The sequence below is a fragment of the Bos grunniens genome, chromosome 8 (assembly GCF_055505025.1).
Source record: "Bos grunniens cultivar Pamir isolate PY7600 chromosome 8, Bosgru_T2T1.0, whole genome shotgun sequence".
Taxonomy (NCBI): domain Eukaryota; kingdom Metazoa; phylum Chordata; class Mammalia; order Artiodactyla; family Bovidae; genus Bos; species Bos grunniens.
The window spans coordinates 86748704-86772910 of NC_141172.1; the positions used below are offsets into that span (position 1 = coordinate 86748704).

At 39.6% G+C, this 24207-nt stretch overlaps 1 protein-coding gene across 4 annotated transcripts in view; it reads right to left on the reverse strand.

Moving 5' to 3' along the window:
• Positions 1-11457, reverse strand: part of SYK (spleen associated tyrosine kinase) — a 107962-nt gene extending 96505 nt beyond the window's left edge. For all 4 annotated transcript variants that reach the window (XM_086414469.1, XM_086414468.1, XM_086414467.1 and 1 more), the window contains exon 1: positions 11304-11457. The gene's annotated coding sequence lies outside the window, so the exon portion shown is untranslated. The remainder of the gene's footprint in view (positions 1-11303) is intronic.
• Positions 11458-24207: the final 12750 nt, after the last annotated feature.

Genomic DNA, 24207 nt, shown 5'->3' on the forward strand with positions numbered 1-24207 from the left:
TGGGAGTGTCCTTCCCCACGTCTCACCATACAGTAAACCCTTAAATCAACGTGAGTTTACAGAGAGGCAAAGCATATTCTCATGCTTTTGGTTCATTTGCATTTTGGGCTGCTTGTTTGTGTCCTTGACTGATCTTTCTATTGGAATGTGTTTATTTTTCTCATTGATAAGAACTCACTACATATGAGGGCTTCCCTGGTAACTCAGATGGTAAAGAATCTGCCCGCAATGTGGGAGACCAGGGTTCAATCCCTGGGTTGGGAAGATCTCTTAGAGAAGGGTATGGCAACCCAATTCAGTATTCTTGCCTGGAGAATCCCATGGACAGAGGAGCCTGGCAGGCTACAGTTCACGGGATTGAAGAGTCGGACATGACTGAGCAACTAAGCACAGCACAGCACTGCCTATGAAAGCTACTAATCCTTTACCACAGACCTTGAAAATAAATGTATCTTTTGTGTTTTTCTTCCCTCACTTATTTATATTTTCCCTTTGTATAAGGACTTGTTTGCAATTTTAGAAAATCATACTCATCAACCTTTTTCTATTATGGTTTCATATTTTCTACCATATTTAGAGAGGCCTTCACTCCAGTTATTTTATAACTCAATTTTTTTCTTCTAGCACTTTATATTTTTATTCTTTGTTCAATCCAGAACTTATTTTTGTTCACAGAGCAAAGCTTTATTTTTCCCAAATCATCAGTCAGCTTTCTCACGACCAATAATTAATAACCTATGCTCCCTTTCCTGACTGATGGGAAAGGCCACCCTTGCTTTGCACCAAATTCCATGTGGAGTTTGCGTCTGTTGCCCCACGTTCCTTTGCAGTTTTCCCTTAAGATCTTGTAGAATTTGTCTCTCTTCATCATTCTTACTTTTCTTTTTTTTTCCTTTGGGTCTCATAGGTTTCATTTAAAAAAAAAAATAAAATTGCCAGTCTAAGGTGGAACGAAGAGTGTATCATGAGCATTTTAACTTGCTTAGTTTTATGTGTGATGTACATCTTGTTTCATAACCTTCTGTGCACAGAGCTCACTTCAGCTGGCTTAAGAAATCTCTCCATTGTGATAATGGAGAGCTCCTTCATGCTCCTGTGGCTACATAGCAAGTCCACGGTGGGGGGTGGGGTGGGGGGTGAGGTGGCAGGCTCCACTTAACTACCTGTTGTAGGAGGAACTACTTCCCTTCGCAAATACATATGTTGAAGTCCAGACCCCCAGTACCTCAGAATGGGATGTTGGAAATCAGGCCTTTACAGAGGTAAGTTAAAATGAGGTCATTAGCATGGGACCTAATTCCCTATGACTGATATCCTTATAAAAAGAGGAAATTACAGATACATGCACAGAGAGAAGATGTAAAGATACAGAGAGAAGACGCCATCCATAAGCCAAAGAAAAAGGCCTCAGAAGAAACCAACTCTGCTCACACCTTAATCTCAGACTTCCAGCCTTCAGGACTGTGATGTGATAAATGTCTGTGGTACTGTGCTCCAGGGACCCTAGAAAACTAATACACCATTCCTCTATTAATGAATGTGGATAGTTTCCAGAGTTTTCTGTGGAAAATGGATAAGCTAGAAGGAATATCTTGCACATATTTTTGCAGATATTGGCTTCTTGGGGAAACATGCATGACTTTTCTATCTTCTTTTTAGAAGGCATCCTTCCCCTGCAGTTTTCAACCTGCCTTCCTTTGACTCTAACCATTGAAATCCCACCTGCATCACAAATATTTCCACCATGGAACAGAACTTCCCTTGAAATTTTCCTTTATCTCCTGCTTCATTCTGATCTTCAGGACACCATGTATGCCCCCTCCCAACCCTCTCAACAATAACACGTGCAGAGAGCAGTGATTCTATCCTGTGTGGGGACAGTGGCAGAGATATCAGCCTGATATCTGAGCAAACAAAGGCTCAAAGTATCCTTTTACACCTTACTTAAATCTTCTCACATTACTTTAGTTCACTCTGGGTGGTAGATTTGAAAGTTAACCTTTCCCACGTTAACCTCTCATGGATTCAGGAATTTTGGGTCCTATTCCTACTGAATTTGCTTAATTTCTCAACACAAACTTGTGAAGATAACAAGTTTTCTAAAACTACTGGTAAAAGAGTGAAATCGACATGTCAAACTGGGCTTCTGTCCTCTGGCTGCCTCCACTGATAGGACTTTAAATCTTAGCACCAGGCATGACAGCAGGTCCCTTTAGGCTCCTCATTAGAGAATTGGATACGGAGTCTAATTCTGGATTAGAAACACCTGGGTCTTAGGTTTCAACTCACAGCAGCATTGCTTAGTGGCTGGACAAGTCCAAGTGACATCATCTTTCTGGGCCTCACTGCTTCTCAGGGGGTTGAATTAGATGGTCCCTAAGATCCCTCCCCCCTCTAACATCCCAGGCATCCTTATACACACTTCTAAGAAACATGATTCAGGACTAGCAATTGCCTAATGATCAGTAGAGACTTGACAATGCAGCCCTCTCTCTAGAAACAGTTCCTGCCTAAGCTGTAGAAGGGCTAGCTCAGCTCCCAGGGCAATAGGGAAGATGAAAGAACCCCTAAGTCTGCCTTTCACGGCTGCTCTAGGGAGCTCCCCTTCCTCCTCCTTCCTGTCACTTCCTTCACAGCTATGACCATCAGCTGATTGGTGTTGCTGAAAAAAAGGAAGTGTTGGACTTCCCCTTCAAGTATAAACAGCAGTTTAAAATGCAGAGAAAGAAAAGAAACAGCACTAAAAACAAGAATATAGAATATAAATCCATAACCATGCTGGAGCAAAGGAAGCAGATTGCTAGTGGAATGGAAACTCTCACTACCCTTGAAGGACTCAAAGAAAGATGGGCTCAAACTTAGGAAACCACAGCCTAAGTGCAGGCAGTTGGGGATGGCTGCAAAGAGTCAAGGGCGTGGTGCCTTGGAAATGACATAGCCTGGGTGGAATGGGGTGGGTGAGGACAAAGCCTGGGTGGGATGGGGTGGGTGAGGTGGGGGAGAAGCAGAGTGGGAAGCAGGCAGGCTGCCAAACCCTCTCCACCTCCTCAGCTGCTGGCACCCCTAAGAGCAGCAGAAGGCCCTCCGCAGGAAAGACGTGCATTTGGAGAGGCAGAGTATGGCCACATCTGCAAAGAACAGAGAGTGCCTGCACCCCACACCGTGGTTACTGGCTCATCCTGTCCTGCTCACATCTCACACTCCTCCCATCTCATGTGTGTGTGTGCGTTAATCGCTCAGTCGTGTCCGACTCTTTGCTTTGCCACGAACTGTAGCCCGCCAGGCTTCTCTGTCTTTGGGATTCTCCAGGCAAGAATACTGGAGTGGATTGCCATTCCCTTCTCCAGACCCACCTCATGGGTGACAGGTAAAAAGAGGGCCATGCAACATACACAGCCTTAAAAACTAACTCCAAAGCCATCTCTGAAACAAGACCAGCACACATCCTAGCACAACAAGAAAGCTAACCCCACAAAGGTAAGGAACCAAATGGGCAAACAAATGAGTAGGTGTCAAAGGAGATAGAGCTCACGAAGCAAGAAGAGAATGTCCATGCTGGAAGCAGTAACAAAAACAAGTATCTGGAAGAGCCTAAAGTATCACTTAAAAAATAAAAGAATTAACTACCTTCCTTCCTTGCTTGCCCACCTATTTGCTAAAATACAAATGACTCAATAGTTGGACTGAAAAACAGGATGGACAGGGCTGAAGATCTTTCTTGAGCAAATGATCAACTTGTCAGTTCCATGAAGTGCAATGAAAAGGGTAAAAGAGAGGGAACAGATGAAAGAAAAAGTGCATTCCCTGCAGCTTTGTATATAATATCAAAAATTAGAGAAAAATCCTAAATGTCTGTCAATAAGTAATCATATTTTCTGCTCTGGAATAAGACACAAGGATCACTGATAGGAAGAGCTCCCCCAAGCCTGTTGATTAAAAAAGTTAGTTGCAGGATGACACTGGTATTAAGAAGACACACACACACACTATATCTTCTAAAAATACACACATATATATACACACATGAATGCACAGGATGCTAGATTAGAACACTGTACATCAAGCTGCCCTCCCTGAGTTGGGGTGGGCTGGGGCAAAGGGTGGTGGTCAATGAGGGTTCCAGTGTCACCTGTCATATCTGAATTCTTCGCCAATGGGTATGTACTCAGACATCAGTTATGCAAGTCAACACCTTTCAAAAAGAAAATGATAGAAAGTTCTCCCATCTTGGAGGTCAGAGAAAAAAGCTTCAGAGACAGTACTTACTCATCTGTGACCTATTTGGGACTGCTATTATTAGTCCCAGCCAAGACTGCAGGGCAGACTCCCAGAGCTACCCACCTGGGAAAGACTGTGACCGTTATGCCAGTTCTAACCACAGGCCAGGTACGATTACTGCATATGTTGTCTCCACCATGCACCACAAGGAAATCCCCTGTAATCCTTCCATCTACAAAGACTGAAAGAGTAGCTTGAAAACAGTGGGATTTGAACCCGATGAGACTTCAGGCCCCGTACTCTCAACCACTGTTGATAAAAAATATTCAGTGACTGAAGCATTAGGGCAATCAAGTGATTCCAATACTCTTAGTGTTTGAGATGAAAATAAACTTAGCATTCTGCCTCCGTCTAAGCAAAGCCTGAGGATCTTGTAAAGGGGCAGCAGGTTACCCGCTTTTCCCCAAAATAGACCTGGGGAGCCCCGGTATACAAGATGCTCCAAGAACCAGTGTATCCCACGATCACAGGGGTGTGAGAGTTCAGTGACATGTGCCCTGACCATGCACACCACCTGTACAAACGCCATGAGCAAGCCCAGGACAATGATCCTGCTTACTCAGCTTTATTCTGTCTAAGAATAAGGAAACAAGGAAACGTTAAGCAAGGAAAGCTTCCTAGGAAATACCATTTAAAACTGCATAGCACCCACTTCAGAAATCAAGAGAATTGAGGCCAGTCATCTGATTTTTAAAATCTGTGGAGTCCCCATTCCCAGGAAAGTACATATTCCCATTAATCAAATAATAAAACATCAGGGTCAGAGCAAATACAGAGGTGACACTGAGACTGATTTAAAATATAGATGCTAACTGCTAAATTGGAGCTAAGAATAATCTTTCACTAAGCATGATTCAGAATATGCCCCGAGCTGAGAAAGTATAAAAATTCCAAAAACTACAAAAAGTAATAAATTACACAAATAAGCAAATAACCATAGAAATCAAAAATTTGGGGGAAATGTTTTCAACAATTATGACAATGGATTTAAAAAGTACATGAATGTTGATAAGAGTTAAGACTCCAAAATGCGTACAGGACAGCAACTTGCAGAAAATATATTTAGCTAACCAACACCCCCAAATATACTTCAGTTATTAATAGGTGAGTAGCAAGACTGAAAAGAAACTGTCAGACTGATGCAAAGAGGCAGGGGTTTCCAGAAAAAGAAAGAAATGGAACTTATAGAGTGCTTGACATATTTGACTCAGTAGGAAATTGAGTCCGAGTTGGGAGTGGGGGATGCGGTTTAGCTTCATGTCAGAGAATTGGGGAGCGAACCACCGCAGGCACAGGACCAACTGAGAAAACACAAAAATGAAACAAGAATTTACCCCATGAAAAACAGTTTGAGGTTCAAGAAAGAAAATAGAACTATACTATACAACATGCTCTATTAGTAAACAAAATCTCAAGGTAAATACCAGCTAAGGTTCCAGCCATCCTTTCATCATGTGTTCAGCAGGGTCTGAGTCTTTGTGACCCCTCGGACTGTAGCCTGCCAGGCTCCTTTATTTATGGAATTTTCCAGGCAAGAATACTGAAGTGGGTTGCCATTTCCCCCTCCAGGGGATCTTCCCGACCCAGGGTTTGAACCCATGTCTCCTGTGTCTCCTGCATTGCAGGCGGATTCTTTACCCCTTGAGCCATCGACTGGGGAAGCACACAGAAAGATTATCTTGGGTAATAATAATAATTATCCTAGGACTGCCATGTCCTTACTTCTCAGAATAGGAAATCAGCATTGTCTAAACTGATATATATATAAAAAGCAAGTGAACACAGCATCAGGAAATAAGAAGGAAAATTCTAGAAGAAATAGCTAAAAATATTAAAAGATTGCTTTTGGGGACCAGTACTAGAGGATGGGAAGGTATTGTTATATATTGAAATTAAATAAAAAGATTAACTCTGGTTGCACCAAAACATTTCCATGACAGCTGAACAGAAATGGATAGATTTAATAAATTGTCAGACTGACTAGCACAGCATGAAGATTTAGCATTTAAGACAGAAGACGGAGTGGGAAAGGAGAAGGTTAATTGTTGCATATTCAAATGCTCTTTGTAGCCTCGCTGAGTATAACTAAAGAAACCAATGTTTAAATTGTGACTTTTTCTAAAATTTGGTGCTCAGCCCTCTTCCATCCTTTCACACTGCCCCACTGACTGTATCCAGGCCTAAGCCTCACTTACGTGATATCAGCCCTACACTCTCCTTGTCAATCCTGCAGTCTGCCCAGCCTCTGCTCAGATCAAATACCTCACACACAGTGTGCCAATCTGGAAGCCCAATGTCCTCTCAAATCTGTGCTCCCCTCCAGGGCTCTAGCACAGCACTGAGAGGTACTGCCTTCTCCAGCAACAGAAGCTAGAATTCCAGTTTCAGAGCCAGGTACCCTCAGGACACAGAAAGCTACTTACCAGAAACCGTCCATCATAAGTTTTCAGTACACTTCCCTTGGTAACTGAGGTGTTACATCATCCTCACCTTTCTCTTCCTATCTTCAGCCTTTAGCAGCCACCACAAATAGATACATAATTTCCCAGAAACAAAAGAATCAAGAGAGAGTCCTTTTTGATTTGTTAAACCTACTGTAATAGAAACTAAATATTCTTCCTTCTATTGGTGTCTTTGGCAGTGGCTAAATTTGACTATATTTAAGATTTCAATTTAACCACCTTTCAGGATTCATAGGGCAAAACTTACATAATTAATTCTTAAAAGAAAAAAATCAAATTGATACAAGCTAACATTTTGCCAGAAAAAATTCTAAGCTAATAGAAAATATTCCTGCTGATGCAAAGCCACAATGAATGAATAAAACCGTCCCTTTAAAATCCAATCAGCTGAGTTTTTTTTTTTAATCTTCCTACAATTCCTCTCTTTTTCACCCACTTTTAAAGAGAAAGGGAAAAAAAAGTCTCTTTTTTTTCCTGAATGAAAAAACAAACCCAACTTGTTCAGTTCCAAAGTAAAAGGTAAGATGGTGAGACATAACTAAGTCAAGCAATTTAATTCCAGTCTCTCTTTAAGACTCTGTCTTTTGATTTCAGTTGCTTTAAAAGAAAAGCAATGTTCAGCGTATATACGTTTTTTTAAAAATTTCACTCACTGGCCTAAGTTCCTAATTTTCTCTCCACTCTGCTGCTGCTAAATTAGTCCAGAAGTGGAAGAAATTGTGGGGCGGGGCAGGGGGTGACTTAGGGAATCAGAAAAAAATCTATATGGTGGAAGGCTGAGAAAGCAAACAGTAGCTTAGATTGTACAAAATACTGGGCCATTCCTTAGGCACAGATAACGGAGACAGATAGAACAAAGTGAACAGGAAGCAATATTTCTTCCAAAGACAGGCTGTAGTTGTGAAGGGTGATAATACCTCCTCTTTAAGTAACTCTTGCATTTTTTTTTTAGAATCAGAGTGGCAGAAACTTTGCTGTTGAAAAGTCTCTAAGAAAGGATGAAACATCCTATTCTCACTCAGAGGATCTGTATTTTAATTATCATTGAAAATTCAGGGAAGTCTTGCTATTTCAAACTTTCTGTAAAGGCGGGGGAACTATTTGTCTAATTACTGGAAAGTATGACTTGTTGGGCAACAGAAATGCAATTTGCTTTCAAAACCAAACAGTAGCTCCATGAAGTCTAACACCGTCTCAGTTCCTTAGCCCTAATTCCACAAAGCTCTGAAAAACAAGGTTTTGGGTGAGTTTTGTAGGGAACCTCATAAGTGACAACACTTGCCCTGAACTGGCACACAGTATTTGTAGCCTCTCTTTATTCCACTTAGTGAGACTTTTCACACTATTGGTGCAGAAATATTAACACGTGGGATTACAGGAGGCTGCCCAGGCTGTCGGAGTGGTGTGCTGTATATGGCGTCAGTTTGCATTGCACACCTTTCTAAATTCTGAGAAATGGATTTCTCAAGGCTGAAACTCATATTCTAAATTTGAATTCTAAATTCTGAGAAATCTTGAATTCCAAAACATCATCTTGGCACAGGGTTTTGGATAATGATTATGGATGTGCTATGTGCTGCATAAGTTACATTCTATTAAGAAGTCTTTGATTTAAAAACAGAGAAATCAAACCTGCACTTAGAACAATAAATACAAACCTAAAAAAGGCTAAGGTGAATGGTTTCTGAAACGCAAATCTAGCAATAAAATGAACTTTCTGACAATTTTAGCCCTCAGGAAAGGTAAAGAGCTAATACATAAATTTATATTTAAAAAAAGATAATGAAAATTGTTGATTAACTCACCAAAATCACACAAATACAAACAAGTCTAATAAACAACAAAAATATCTTGTAAAAATAAAATAAAATAAACACCTTATTTTTATTTCTGGATTAAAACATTAAGAACATTATAGTTATTTAGATGATTCCTAAAATCCTACATATTGAAGCACTCTAAATACAAAGAATAAATTTTTTATTTATATAAAAGTAAAATAAAGAAATATAAAGTTTCTATCTTACTGCAACATTTCTCTAAACAGCTCAAAGCAAAAGTTCAGTGTAGATAAAACAAAACAATTTGATAAAATAATTTTAGTAGACAAGATTTTTCACTTAAAACATCTAATACTTTACACGTATTTAAATCTTTTAGTTCAAAGACATATAATTGCTGATAGTAGTCTCTTATGATCCTTTGTATTTCTGTGTTGTCTGTTGTGATCTCTCCATTTTCGTTTCTAATTTTATTGATTTGATTTTTCTCCCTTTGTTTCTTGATGAGTCTGGCTAATGGTTTGTCAATTTTATTTATCCTTTCAAAAAACCAGCTTTTGGCTTTGTTGATTTTTGCTATGGTCTCTTTTCTTTTGCATCTATTTCTGCCCTAATTTTTAAGATTTCTTTCCTTCTACTAACCCTGGGGTTCTTCATTTCTTCCTTTTCTAGTTGCTTTAGGTGTAGAGTAAGGTTATTTATTTGACTTGTTTCTTGTTTCTTGAGGTATGCCTGTATTGCTATGATCTTGGCCCTTAGCACTGCTTTTACAGTATCCCACAGGTTTTGGGTTGTTGTGTTTTCATTTTCATTCGTTTCTATGCATATTTTGATTTCTTTTTTGATTTCTTCTGTGATTTGTTGGTTATTCAGCATTTGTTGTTCAGCCTCCATATGTTGCCATTTTTAATAGTTTTTTTTCCTGTAATTGGGATCTAATCTTACTGCATTGTGGTCAGAAAAGATGCTTGGAATGATTTCAATTTTTTTGAATTTACCAAGGCTAGATTTATGGCCCAGGATGTGATCTATCCTGGAGAAGGTTCCATGTGCACTTGAGAAAAAGGTGAAATTCATTGTTTTGGTTATCCGGGGACAGGAGAGAGGTGTGCACATCAACGAATTTAGTTGCATCTAATGAAAATATTGCCTGAGTAACAGCAATGAATTTGTTTTTACTACAACAAAGAAAACACATACTAGAATCAATTCCATTTCTTTCAGGAATTCTCTATCATCCCCCCCCCCCCGCCTTTTTTTTTTTTTAACACAAAGATTCAGATGTGAGCTATCTCCAAGTCTTTTAACTACACACTGAACTACCTCTAAGGAAATGGCAACCCACTTGGGTGTTCTTGCCTGGAGAATCCCAGGGGCGGGGGAGCCTGGTGGGCTGACGTCTATGGGATGGCACAGAGTCGAACACGACTGAAGTGACTTAGCAGCAGCAGAACTACCTCTAGGGTTTAAGAAAAAGAACAACTCCAGCCAACAGTTTTATTTGGGTCAATGGGAATCTTTGATAGAGTCAGGCAAACTCATTAAAATAATCTGCAATCCGGTTTCCAAAGGCCACCTGGCAAGATGGTAAGGGCCAGCTGGTCACCAGTCAACAGGAGTGTCTTGGGTTGGTTCCTGTGAATATACTGCACAATGAAGGAGTCTATTTGCCAAGCAACTGCATTGCAAACGGCCAAAGATTCAAACTCTAACTTCTCCAGTGGTTGTCTTTTTAGTTCTTGATATCCAAACAAACCAAAAAATGAATCGCCTTTGTATCATTATGTAGGTTAGGTTTAAAGTTTTGAAGCCGTGCACGCATGCGTGAAGTCGCTTCAGTCGTGTCTGACTCTGCGACCCCATGAAATGTAGCCTTTCAGGCTCCTCTGTCCATGGGGAGTCTTCAGACAAGAATACTGAAGACCCCATTTGCTACTCCGGGGGATCTTCCTAATACAGGGATCCAATCTGAGACTCCTGCATTGCAGGCAGATTCTTTACTGCTGAGCCACAGGGGAAGCCCTTTAAAGCCATACTGTCATAGTGCAAAAAAATCTTTAACTCAAAATCATCGCATTTTACTACACCAAACTTTCCTGCTCTTCAAGTCATTCACTGGCTAATTAAGTTATTTTACCATGAGAATGTGAAGGAAGAAAAAAAAAGGCAATCATGCTACATTTTAGTAAAGGTTCAGAAACTCTCATGTTTTTATGCAACTGCTCTTTCTGTAGTAAAAGTATAAATAAAACCTTTGCATGCGTACGAACATCTCTACATTGAGTCACTTCCATAAATTCAGTGGAATTTTCCAGTGACTTCTGTAAATGGCCAAACGAAAATATGTTCTTTCCGAGACCCGACATCGAGTTTCTTGTGCCTGAGGATTCCAGCTAGTCTTCCAGGACCCAGCAGCTTCCGCACTTGCTGCGCACGCGGCAGCACCTGGAGTTTGGGGGCCCCATCGCACAGCCCCCAGGCCCCCAGGCCCCGCCCCTGGCTTCCCGTACAGAAACCGGAGCCCAGGAGACACTAACTAGGTTTAGGAGAAAAGCTGGCACAACCGACTAACTCTCAATCGAAATATTTTATCAAACGTTCCCTCCGATTTTCAAAGCAGGAAGGCCCTGAGCGTACCTGCCCGGGTGTGCTTGGGGGCACAGGTCTTGTGCGGGCCAAGGAGGAAGGGCCGCATCTTTCCCTCTCTCGGCGCCTTCTCCCCTCCCATGCCGCCTTCCCAAGCCCTGCAGCCAAAGCGGAGGGATCGCGCGGCCCCACCTACCTGTGCCAGGTGAGGCGAGGGCGGGGCGCGGGGCTCCGAGAACCGGACGGGCGAGATCGCGGGGGCAATTCGGGCACAATGCCGAGCCACCCGCTCCTCCTCGCTGCTCCAATCGCCGGAGTCACCTCAGTCGCCCAGTGCACGACGCTTCCTTATTTTGGGCAACTTCCTTAACGCGCCCTGGCAGGCCCTGAACTTCCTCCCAGCTGCCGCGCCCCGCTGCCCCAGGCCCGCCCTGCCGCCCGTGCGCCCCGTGTGCCCGGTGCGCCCCCAGCGCCCAGCGCAGAGGATCGGCGGCCAGAGCTCTCCGGAACCAGGCTCCCGGGGTCGGCCTGAAAGGCAGGAGGCCGGAGGGGAGCAGGGAAGGGAGCCAGGTGGGCGCTCGGTTCCAACTCCCCGGGCGCAGAAAGCCCAGACGAGGGGGCTTCATATGCAAAAAGGGGGCATGGCCAACAACTGGACCCTCTGGCCACCTGTTCTGCCTGCTGCGTGATTCTTCCAAGGACCAACAGGCACTCAGGGTCACGCCCATTTGCGGTGCAATTTTTGAGAAGAGAATCTTCGTCACAGTGTGGTCTATTTCTAATCACCAGCCCAAGACGCTCCTGCTGACTGGTGGTCAGAAGGCCCACGTCGTCGTCCCAGGTGGTCTCCTGACATAAGCGAACATCAGATTTCACAGCTCACCTTTGGGTGAGCCCAGCCTGTCCAACCGATCCGTTGTCTGATGGCTTTAATTATTACAAGGTTCTTGACAATGAGTTAAACTTGCTTCCCTCTTAACCACAAGCGGTTCTGACGTTTAATTAAATAAAGTTTCATCTTTCTCTGTAGTCTTTAAAATGGTTTAAAAACTCCTACCTGGTTCTCTCTCCTCCCCCCCCCCCCCTTTTTTTTTCCTGTTAGCCCTCTTTAGAATCTTCCCGTAAAACAGCTTCCAAACCCTGGCTGCCCTGGTAACTCTGCCTACCATTGCTGAACCAAAATATAATCAATAAAATAAAATATATAGGGTGTTAGATTAAAGTTGCCATGGAGAAAAAAACGTTAATAAGAGGCATTTAGACTCCAGTGGGACCCCTCAGACTTTTCCACTGAAACATTCTCTTCCATTTATTTTTACCACTAAATTTTTAACTCAAGTGAAGGATTTTTATTATGGTTTTATTTGTTAGGGCTTCCCTTGTGACTCAGCTGGTAAAGAATCTGCCTGCTATGCGGGAGACCTGGGTTCTATCCCTGGGTTGGGAAGATCCCCTGGAGAAGGGAAAGGCTCCCCACTCCAGTACTCTGGCCTGGAGAATTCCACGGACTGTACAGTCCATGGGGTTGCAAAGAGTCGGACAGGACTGAGCGACTTTCACTTTATTTGTTAACCACAGGACTTAATTTTACTGCAAATAGCCAAGGAAATAGCCATTGTTGTCTAAACAGAGGCTACAGAATCTGTTTTGCTTTTTACTAAGATTACAATGTTTCCTTAGATAATGATTATGGGAGATAAGATGAGGTTTTTCCATCCATCTCTAAGCCACCTTTTAGCACTGCTACAGTCCTTCCCACCTTTGAGTCATCTTAAAGTTAACTAGCCTGCTTTTCATGATTTTTTAAAAAAAATGTTAAAATTATCAACATCCCTGGTTTTCCAGTGGTTAAGAATCCATCTGCCAGTGCAGGGGACATGAGTTTGATCCTTAGTCTGGGAAGATTCCACCTGGGGATGGGGAGGAAGGACAACTAAACCCATGCACCACAATTACCAGCTTGTGTGAGCTAGAGCCAGTGCTGATATGAGAAGCCAGTGGACCTCAACTAGAGAGCAGCCTCAGCTTGTAGCAACTGGAGAAAGCTTTCAGGTAGCAACAAAGACCCAGTGCAGCCAAAAATAAATAGATGAAAAAAAAAAAAATCATCACGGAAATACCTAGGGGAAAAAAAATCTTCCTAAAAGTCAACATGTTTCTTCCAATCTTTCTTCCTTCATTGCAATGTGTCATTTCCCTTTGCTGACTCTGCTGTTTTAGCTTTCATTGAGATAAATCTTAGCTATGATTATGGAATCCTTCCTAACAAAGCCTTGTACCCAAAGGGTCCTACAGACTCCAGACACAGTTACTTTAAAAAAATCTCCTGTTCCTTATAGATTCTTTATTTTGTATTTCTTCAAAAACTAAATATATATATATATATATATATATATGGTTTTACTGTGTTAATTCCACCTTATAAAGTCTTGATTATATACTTATATTGTCTGAGTGTTACAGTGCCTGGCTTTTTTAGTTGTACTTAGTTACACTGGACTGTGAGCCAGTCCTTGTCCTTGAAAAGTTATTTATGGAAATTAGTTGAGGCCCAGGAGAAGGCAATGGCACCCCACTCCAGTACTCTTGCCTGGAAAATCCCATGGACAGAGGAGCCTGGTAGGCTGCAGTCCATGGGGTCGCTGAGGGTCGGACACGACTGAGCGACTTCACTTTCACTTTTCACTTTCATGCACTGGAGAAGGAAATGGCAACCCACTCCAGTGTTCTTGCCTGGAGAATCCCAGGGACGGGAGAGCCTGGTGGGCTGCCATCTATGGGGTTGCACAGAGTCGGACACGACTGAAGTGACTTAGCAGCAGCAGCAGCAGGGTGAAAGTATGTTTGTTTGTTTGTCTGTTATTTCAGAGAGAGTTTGCCTTTGCTTCTGTCAGCAATCTGGAGTGCAACTAGTATGTCAACAATTTAAGGTAAATTCTCAGCTTATGTCTTTAGGGACCAACTAGGGAACATGAATCTGGACTGGAAATTTGGGCACTATTATGGTCAACTTGGACTTCCCTGATGGCTCAGATGGTAAATCATCTGGCTACAGTGAGGGAGACCTGGGCTTGATCCCTGGGTTGGGAAGATCCTCTGCAGAAGGAAAAGGCAACCCACTTTTGAGTACTCTTGCCTGGAAAATCCCATGGACAGTGGAGCCTGGTAGCTTACAGTCCATGGGGTTGCAAAGAGTCGGTCATGACTGAGCGACTTCACTTTCTTTCTTTCTATGGTCAACTTGTGGCTGCAGTTTCTCAAGGATTCATTTGCTCTGATTCTGCTTTGTGCTTCTTTTCACATTTCTTCTATCTTTGAGTCCATATTTTTTGTATTCCATGTTTTTTTCTCCTTTAATTCACTTGATCATTTTGGTAGAACACAATCTTCTACATAGATATTTATTTTAAAAAAGAAACATAATAAGAAGAAGATACAGCACAATTCATCTTCAAGGGCGATGCATGTCTCTAAAATACTTTAGGCAGTCATATATTTCTATATTTAATATCTCTCATGGTAATTATCAATACCTGTGGTGGGTATCTTAACACTGATAAGATAAGCCGTGTAGTAGTGGCCTTCAAAGCGGTTAGAGCTCTAGCTGACTGCCAACGGGGATGTGAATCCCAGATAAGGAAGTGGAAATAGGTATTTTAAAGACCTTCCACATCCAAAATGCTTTTACTGTCAAATTTGATTGATGGTTTAGACTGTATAGAAAATAGTAGTTCAAAAATGACTTCTCCTCACATTTTAAAGTTATTATTCTATTGCGTTTTTGCTTCTAGTGTTGCTGTTGAGAATTCCAAACCATTCTGATTCTTCATCTTGCATCCTTCAACTTTTATTCTGATTCTTTATCTTCTTGGCATTGTTACTAGTTCATTGTTTTGCCCACGCTGGCAACCCTTCATTGTGTTCTGCTTCTTTGTGCCAGACTGGCTTCCCAGATGACGCTAGAGGTAAAGAACCAGTCTGCCAATGCAGGAGACGTAAGAGACCTGAGTTCAGTCCCTGGGTCGGGAAGATCTCATGGAGGAGGACACGGCAACCCACTCCAGTATTCTTGCATGGGGAATTCCATGGACAGAGGAGCCTGGAGGGCTACAGTCCATGGGGTTGCAAAGAGTCAGACCTGACTGAAGTGACTTAGCACACCTGTGAGAGATAGCTCCTTGAATCTTGTATCAGAATCTTTTTCTTTCCTCTGTCTGGGTAATATTGGTAGTTTTATATTAATAATAAAATACTATTATTGATATGAATAATAAAATATTAATATTTATTCACTTAATGCCTGTTTTACTATAGGCTTTGCACAGGGAAGGTGGGGATGTTTAGCTGGAGTCGTGTTGTACTAACTGGGCTCCTCTCTCCCACATCACACATAATAAATATATGAGGGTTCACTCCTCCTTGGGACTTCCTAGGTGGCACTAGTGGTAAAGAATCCACCTGCCAATTCAGGAGACAAGGGAAGATCCCCTGGAGGAGGCAACCCACTCCAGTATTATTGCCTGGAGAATGCCATGGACAGATGAGCCTGGCAGGCTACAGTCCTTGGGGTCACAAAGAGTCAGACATGACTGAGTGAGCGTGTGCAATCCTCCTTGGCAGAGGAAGAAGGGAGAGTTAACTATTTGGGGAGCACTTTGGGGCATTCGCTCAGTTCCCCAACTCTTTACATGCATGACAGAGTCATGCCAGATTGCTGACGTTTTTCTTTTTACCCTCATCTCCACAGCAACTATTTTCACTACTTCTTGGTCAAAATTGGGAAAAAGAACAGTCCTTTTTACTTCTCTCAAGATTTCAGCAAGAATTGGCAGGATTTTGTAGACTCACAAGATGAGGTTTCTGGGAGGTGGGGACATGGCCTCATCGTGACACTCTCAAAGTTCTGTTTTGTGGATGAGCCAGCGCTTTTCTAAGTTCATGCCATTAAGGGCTTCTCCTTTTCTCCTTTTCTCATTTGGTTACTGTTGGTAACTTTTACATTTTTATTTCTCCCCCTTCCTTTTTTTATTGGGTGAGGTAGAAGAGAGGTAGGGGTGAAAGGGAAGGAAGGGTTCTTTATCTTTTTTCTAGATGGTATAAGCTTGATACTCCCTGAATATCTCACCACTTTTATCCAAAATTTAATGCCACACATTTTTTTTTCTTATAGAGTATAGATCATATATTTTAAAATTTAGAATGCAAGGTCCTCATTTTTCTTCTCTTTCAGATAAAAAATACACAGTTACACATGACACTTTAGTTTTCAAATAAAATAATATTTAACTACAACTGCTTAAACAGTAAAATTGATTCATCTGCTGTCAGACATTTTGATTGCTTCCATGTCTTGGCTATTGTAAATAGTGCTTCTATGAACATTGGAGTGCATGTATAGATTGGAGTTCTAGTTTTTTTCAGATATATGCTCAGGAATGGGATTCCTGAATTATATGTTAGCTCAATTTGTATTTTTTTAAGGGATCTCCATATTGTTCTCCATAGTGGCTGTACCAATTTATTAATACATTCTAACACTGATGTTAGATTAATACATACTAACAGAGTAGGAGGGTTCCTTTTTCTCCACATCCTGAATGGATAAAGAAGATGTGGCATACATATACAATGGAGTATTTCTCAGCCATAAAAAAGAAGGAAATGATATCATTTGCAGCAACATAGATGAACCTAGAGATTATCATACTAAATGAAATAAGCCAGACAGAGAAATACAAATATCATATGATATCACTTATATGTGAGATCCAAAAAAATGATACAAATGAACTTATTTACAAAGCAGAAATAGACTCATAGATATAAAAAACAAACTTATACTTACCAAAGGAGAAGGATAAATTAGGAGTTCGGGATTAACATATACATACTACCTATATATAAAATAGATAGCCAACAAGGACCTACTATACAGCACAGGGAACTATTCTTAATATCTTGTAATAACCTATAAGGCAAAATAATCTGAAAAAGAACATTTATTTATAACTATATATATATGTAAACTGAATCACATTGTTATATATCTGAAACTAGCACAGCATTGTAGATCAACTATAATTCAATTTATTTATTGGGAAACTGAGACTCTGAGATCTCAATGCAAGGGGCCCAGGTTCGATCCCTGGTCAGGGAACTAGATCCCACATGCCTCAATTAAAGATCCCACGTGTGACAGCAAAGACCAAAGATCCCATGTGCCACAGCTAAGACCCAGCACAACCAAATAAATAAATACTTAAAAATGAAATAAGAAGATTGAAGAGTAAAATTTTGCTGACATATAAAGGAGAAAAATCCCGGAATTAGGACACTATCAGGTGTACTTTTATACAAATTATTTTAAGTTGAGATAAAAGTCACATGACACAAAATTTACCATTGTAATAATTTTAAAATGTAGGTGAAACTTTTAAAAATGTTATAGCTCAAAAAAAAAAAAATGTTATAGCTCAGCCCTTTCTTATCTTATGAAGACAAGTCAATTTTGGTTAAATAGCCAGAATCACTGGCAGAGTAATGAGATGAATTCCTTTATCTCAGTGATTTCCCCAACCTGGCCACATCCATCCCTCTTCTAAAATGCCACTGAACATGGCAGGAGGAAGAGCCTCTTTCTGCTGCTGGGATCCCCTGCCAATTCAACCATGATCTCAGTGTGACTTTTCACCTACAAATTACAGACTTCCTTCTTTTTTTATAGTTAGTGAGGTTTTGAATAGACAGAGAAAGAGAAAAATTACTTAAGAACCAAGTAAAGCATTGGAACTTGGATGCCAGCATCTAAGCTAGTGATAACACAGAGCAGAGGCTGCTAAGCCTGGGCTGTCATCCCAGTGCTCCCCCTTTCTTGTGGCTCTGAGAAAATCAAGTCTTCTGTGAGAATTTCTGGTTTCTTGTTTTCCATGAAGTTTAAGTCAGCAAGCAGGTATTGTGTGTCATTTATTGTCAGACATAATCCCAAGCACTGAAGATTTAAAAGGATGGGAAAATTTATGCTCAAAAATAAGTCCTCTCTTCACAAGTCTGAACAGGTAGGCATGCATTTGCCTAGAAGGCTACTCTTTAAAAATATAATTACTAAGCAAAAATAAACAAATGGGACCTAATTAAACTTAAAAGCTTTTGCACAGCGAAGGAAACTATAAGCAAGGTGAAAAAACAACCTTCAGAATGGAAGAAAATAATAGCAAATGAAGCAACTGACAAAGAATTAATCTCAAAAATATATAAGCAGCTCATGCAGCTCAATACCAGAAAAATAAACGACCCGATCAAAGAATGGGCCAAAGAACTAAATAGACATTTCTCCAAAGAAGACATACAGATGGCTAACAAACACATGAAAAGATGCTCAACATCACTCATTGTCAGAGAAATGCAAATCAAAACCATAATGAAATACCATCTCACGCCAGTTAGGATGGCTGCTATCAAAAAGTCTACAAACAATTAATGCTAGAGAGGGTGCGGAGAAAAGGGAACCCTCTTACACTGTTGGTGGGAATGCAAACTAATATGGCGACTATGGAGAATAGTGTGGAGATTCTTTAAAAAACTGGAAATAGAACTGCCATATGACCCAGCAATCCCACTGCTGGGCATACACACTGAGGTAACCAGAATTGAAAGAGACACATGTACCCCAGTGTTCATCACAGCACTGTTTACAATAGCTAGGACATGGAAGCAACCTAGATTTCCATCGGCAGATGAATGGATAAGAAAGCTGTGGTACATATACACGATGGAATATTATTCAGCTATTAAAAAGAACATGTTTGAATCAGTTCTGATGAGGAGGATGAAACTGGAGCCTATTATACAGAGTGAAGTAAGTCAGAAAGAAAAACACCAATACAGTATATTAATGCACATATATGGAATTTAAAAAGGTGATAACAATGACCTATATGTGAGACAGCAAAAGAGACACAGATGTACAGAACAGACTTTTGGACTCTGTTTGAGAAGGCAAGATGGAATGATTTGAGAGAATAGCATTGAAACATGTATATTACCATATGTGAAATAGATCACCAGTCCAAGTTTGATGCATAAAACAGGGCACTCAAAGCTGGTGCACTGGGACAACCCTGAGGGATAGGATGGGGAGGGAGGTGGGAGAGGGGTTCAGGATGGGGGACACATGTACAGCCATGATGATTCATGTAAATATATGGCAAAAACCATTACAATATTGTAAAGTAATTAGCCTCCAATTAAAATAAATGAATTAATTAAAAAATATAATTACTTAATTTTTGACTTAATCAAAATCACTTCAATCAAATGGATTTTCTCATAGGAAGATCTTTCAATTCTTATTTTATAAAAATGCAATTCAGTTTTAAACTTATTTTTTATATAATTGACATTTACATAGTTTAACAAATTAAAATGTATAATTCAATTATTTTACGTATATTCACAAAGTGTGTAACCATCACCAAATTCAATATTAAGACTTTTTTTTAGCCATGAAAAGAAATGCTATACCCATCAGTAGTCCCTCTCCATTCTCCCCACCTCACACATTCCACCCCTTCACATACACCCTAGGAAAGCACCAATCTTTATTTCTGTCTCTATAGTTATGCCTATTCTGGGCATTTCATACAAATAGAATTATACAATATGTGCTCATTGTAACTGACTTCTTTATTATGTTTTTAAGTTATGTTCTCATAGCATATATTTGTATCTCATTCCTCTTTATTGCCAAGTGATATCACTTTGTATGGATATACCTACACACTTTTATTTATCCGCACATTGGATATTCTTTGACTATTATGAATAAACCTGCCATGAGCATCTGTATGTCACTTTTTAATTATATCATATGCCAAACATAAGTTTTAATTTTGAAGAAGTTCAATTTTTCCAGTTTTTCTATTTTTTTGCCTATAGTTTTGTGTTGTATCTAAGAAACCATTGTCTTACTCAAGATCTTAAAATTTTACTCTTCTGTTTTCTTTTGTTTTCATTCTGTTTCTGGAGTTTTATAGCTTTAGGTCATACATTTATGTTTCAGTTCCAGTTTGAGTTAATTTTTACATATACCTTTGAGCATATAAATTTATTTTACACATAAATTTCAGCATATAATTTTTACATATAATAATAAGGCTGAGGTCCAACTTCAGCCTTTGGCAGGGGCATATCCAGTTGTTACACATTAGTTGTTGAAACAGCTATTCCATCCACAGTCATCTCAACACCCTGTTGAAGATCAATGTAAAGGTTTGTTCTGGACTCTCCCTTCCATCTCATTGATCTATGTATCTGTCCTTAAACCAGCACTAGAGAATCTTACGGAGAAGGCAATGGCAACCCACTCCAATACTCTTGCCTGGAAAATCCCATGGACGGAGGGGCCTGGTAGGCTGCAGTCCATGGGGTTGCTAGGAGTCGGATACAACTGAGTGACTTCACTTTCACTTTTCACTTTCATGCATTGGAGAAGGAAATGGCAACCCACTCCAGTGTTCTTGCCTGGAGAATCCCAGGGACGGGGGAGCCGGTGGGCTGCCGTCTATGGGGTTGCACAGAGTCGGATACGACTGAAGTGACTTAGCAGCAGCAGCAGCAGACAATCTTAATTACTATCATTTTGTGGTAAACTTGGAAATGGGGAAGTTTGCATTCAGCTCTGTTCTAACTCAAGATTGTTCTGGCTATAATAGTTCCTTTTGCATTTTTATTATATGAATTTTAGGACTAATATCAATTTATGCAAAAACGTAAGCTAGAGTTATGAAAGGAATTTTGTTGACTTTGTAGATCGATTTGGGAACATTTCCATCTTAACAATATTAAGTTTTTTTTTTTAATTTGGAGAAAAATTGCTCTACAATGTTGTTTTGGTTTCTGCCATACAACAGTGTGAATCAGTCATAGGTATACATATGTCTCCACATGTCTCCACCCCCCTGAACCTCCTTCCCACTCCTGACCCCATCCCACCACTCTAGGTTGTCACAGAGTACCAGGTTGGGTCCCCTGTTTTAAATAGCCACTTTCCACTGGCTTCTGTTCTACATATAGTAAGTAACATGTATGTTTCAATGATAGTCTCTCAATTCATCCCACAAGTATGTTCTTTATGTCTGCATCTCTACTGCTGCTCTTCATATAGTGCATGATTCCATGTTTATGCATTAACATATGCTATTTGTTTTATTCTTTCTGACTTACCTCACTGTGTATAACATTTTGCTTTCATGTCCTAGCTATTGTAAATAGTGCTGTGATGAATGTTGGAATACATGTATCTTTTTCCTTTGTAGTTTTCTCTGGGTATATGCCCAGTAGTGGGATTGTTTGATTATATGGTAGTTATATTCTTAGTTTTTTAAGGAATCACCCTACTGTCCTCCATGGTCATTGTATCAATTCATATTCCCACCAACAGTGCAAGAAGGTTCCCTTTGCTCCCTTTCCAGCATTTATTGTTTGTAGATGTTTTGATGATGGCTATTGTGACTGATGTGATATTTCATTGTAGTTTTGATTTTATTTTCTCTAATGAGCAATGTTGAGCATCTTTTCATGTGTTTATTAACCATCTTAATGTCTTCTTTGGTGAAATGTCTATTTAGAAATGTCTTTTTCCCACATTGGGTTGTTTGTTTTTCTGGTATTGAGTTGCATGAGCTACTTGTATATTTTTGAAATTAATCCTTTGTCAGTTGTTTCATTTGCTATTATTTTTTCTTATTCTGAGGGTTGTCATTTCACCTTGTTTATAGTTTCCTTTGCTGTGCAAAAGCTTTTTTTTTTTTTTTTTTTTAATGGCACTACTCAGATATCTTGCCCTATCTTTCCTTATTTTCACTGCATGCATTTAATCACTGTATTACTTAATGTTTGATTTGTTATTATGGGCATTTCAAATAGACAAGCATGAAATTGTAATGACAAGAAGCCTATTTTATATTGAGGATATATGCATTTGTATTTCACACACCAGAGATATTAAACACTGATTATTTTATGCTGCTGTTTATTAAAAATGTTTACCATAAACTATTTCCTGAATATTGCTATCATGGAGGTATTTGGGAATTTTAATATTATTTCTCCTAATGTTTGACATTTCATAGAAAGAGGAATCATAATTTCTATTTACTGCTATTTCATTGAAATGCTTTTTTTTTCAAGTAAGCTGTTTTTTTTTTTTTTTTTTCATGTGCGCTTGAGGAAAAGGTGAAATTCATTGTTTTGGGATGAAATGTCCTATAGCTATCAATTAGGTCTAACTGGTCTATTGTATCGTTTAAAGTTTGTGTTTCCTTGTTAATTTTCTGTTTAGTTGATCTATCCATAGGTGTGAGTGGGGTATTAAAGTCTCCCACTTTTATTGTGTTATTGTTAATTTCTCCTTTCATACTTGTTAGCATTTGTCTTACATACTGCGGTGCTCCCATGTTGGGTGCATATATATTTATAATTGTTATATCTTCTTCTTGGATTGATCCTTTGATCATTATGTAGTGACCTTCTTTGTCTCTTTTCACAGCCTTTGTTTTAAAGTCTAATTTATCTGATATGAGTATTGTGACTCCTGCTTTCTTTTGGTCCCTATTTGCATGGAAAATCTTTTTCCAGCCCTTCACTTTCAGTCTGTATGTGTCCCCTGTTTTGAGGTGGGTCTCTTGTAGACAACATATGTAGGGTTCTTGTTTTTGTATCCATTCAGCCAGTCTTTGTCTTTTGGTTGGGGCTTTCAACCCATTTACGTTTAAGGTAATTACTGATAAGTATGATCCCGTTGCCATTTACTTTATTATGTGCAAAAGCTTTTAATTATGTCCCACTTTTTTTTTTGTTTGTTTTTTTATTTCCTTTATTCCAGGAGGTGGGTCATTGAGGATCTTGCTGTGATTTATGTTATAGAGTGTTCTACCTCTGTTTTCCTCTAAGAATTTTATATTTGTTGGTCTTTTTTTTTTTCTTTTTTTTTAAAAAAATTAAAAACTTATTACTTTTAAAAAATCCTTTATTTCTCATGTGTATTTGTTGGTCTTACATTTAGTTCTTTAATACAGTTTGAGTTTATCTCTGTGTATGGTGTCAGGAAGTGTTCTAATTCCATTCTTTTATGTACAGCTGTCCAGTTTTCCTAGGATTGCTTATGGAAAAGATTTTTTTTTTCTCCATTGTGTATTATTGCCTCCTTTGTCAAAGATAAGTTGCCCATTAGTGCATGGGTTTATATTGGACCTTTCTATCTTGTTCCATTGGTCTATATTTTCGGTTGTGTGCCAGTACCATACACCTTGATGACTGTAGCTTTGTAGTATTGTCTAAAATCTGGAAGTTGATTCCTCCAGCTCCATTCTTATTTCTTAAGATTGCTTTGGCTATTTGGGGTCTTTTGTGTTTCTATGCGAATTGTGAAATTTTTTGTTCTAGTTCTGTGAAAAATGCCACTGGTGATTTGGTAAGGATTGCCTTGAATCTGTAGGTTGCTTTGGTAGTATAGTCATTTTCACAATATTGATTCTTCCAAATTCAGGAACATGGAATATCTCTCTATCTGGTTATGTCATCTTTCATTTCTATCACCAGTGTCTTATAATTTTCTGTATACACCTCTTTTGTCTCTTTAGGTAGGTTTATTCCTAGATATTTTATTCTTTTTGTTGCTATGATAAATGGCATTGATTCCTAATTTCTCTTTCTAATTTTTTCATTGGTAGTGTATAGGAATGCAAGTGATTTCTGTATATTGGTTTTATATCCTGTGACTTTACTAAATTCACTTATTAGCTCTAGTAATTTTCTGATAGTATCTTCAGGGTTTTCTAAGTATAGTATCATGTAATCTGCAAACAGTGAGGGTTTTACTTCTTTTCCAATCTAGATTCCTTTTATTTCTTTTTCTTCTCTGATTGCCATGGCTAGGACTTCCAAAACTGTTCAGTAATAGTGGTGAGAATGGGCACCCTTGTCTTGCCCCTGATCTTTGAGGAAATGCTTTCAGTTTTTCACCATTGAAAATAATGTTTGCTGTAGGTTTGTAGTATATGGCCTTTATCATGTTGAGGTAGGTTCCTTCTATGCCCATACTT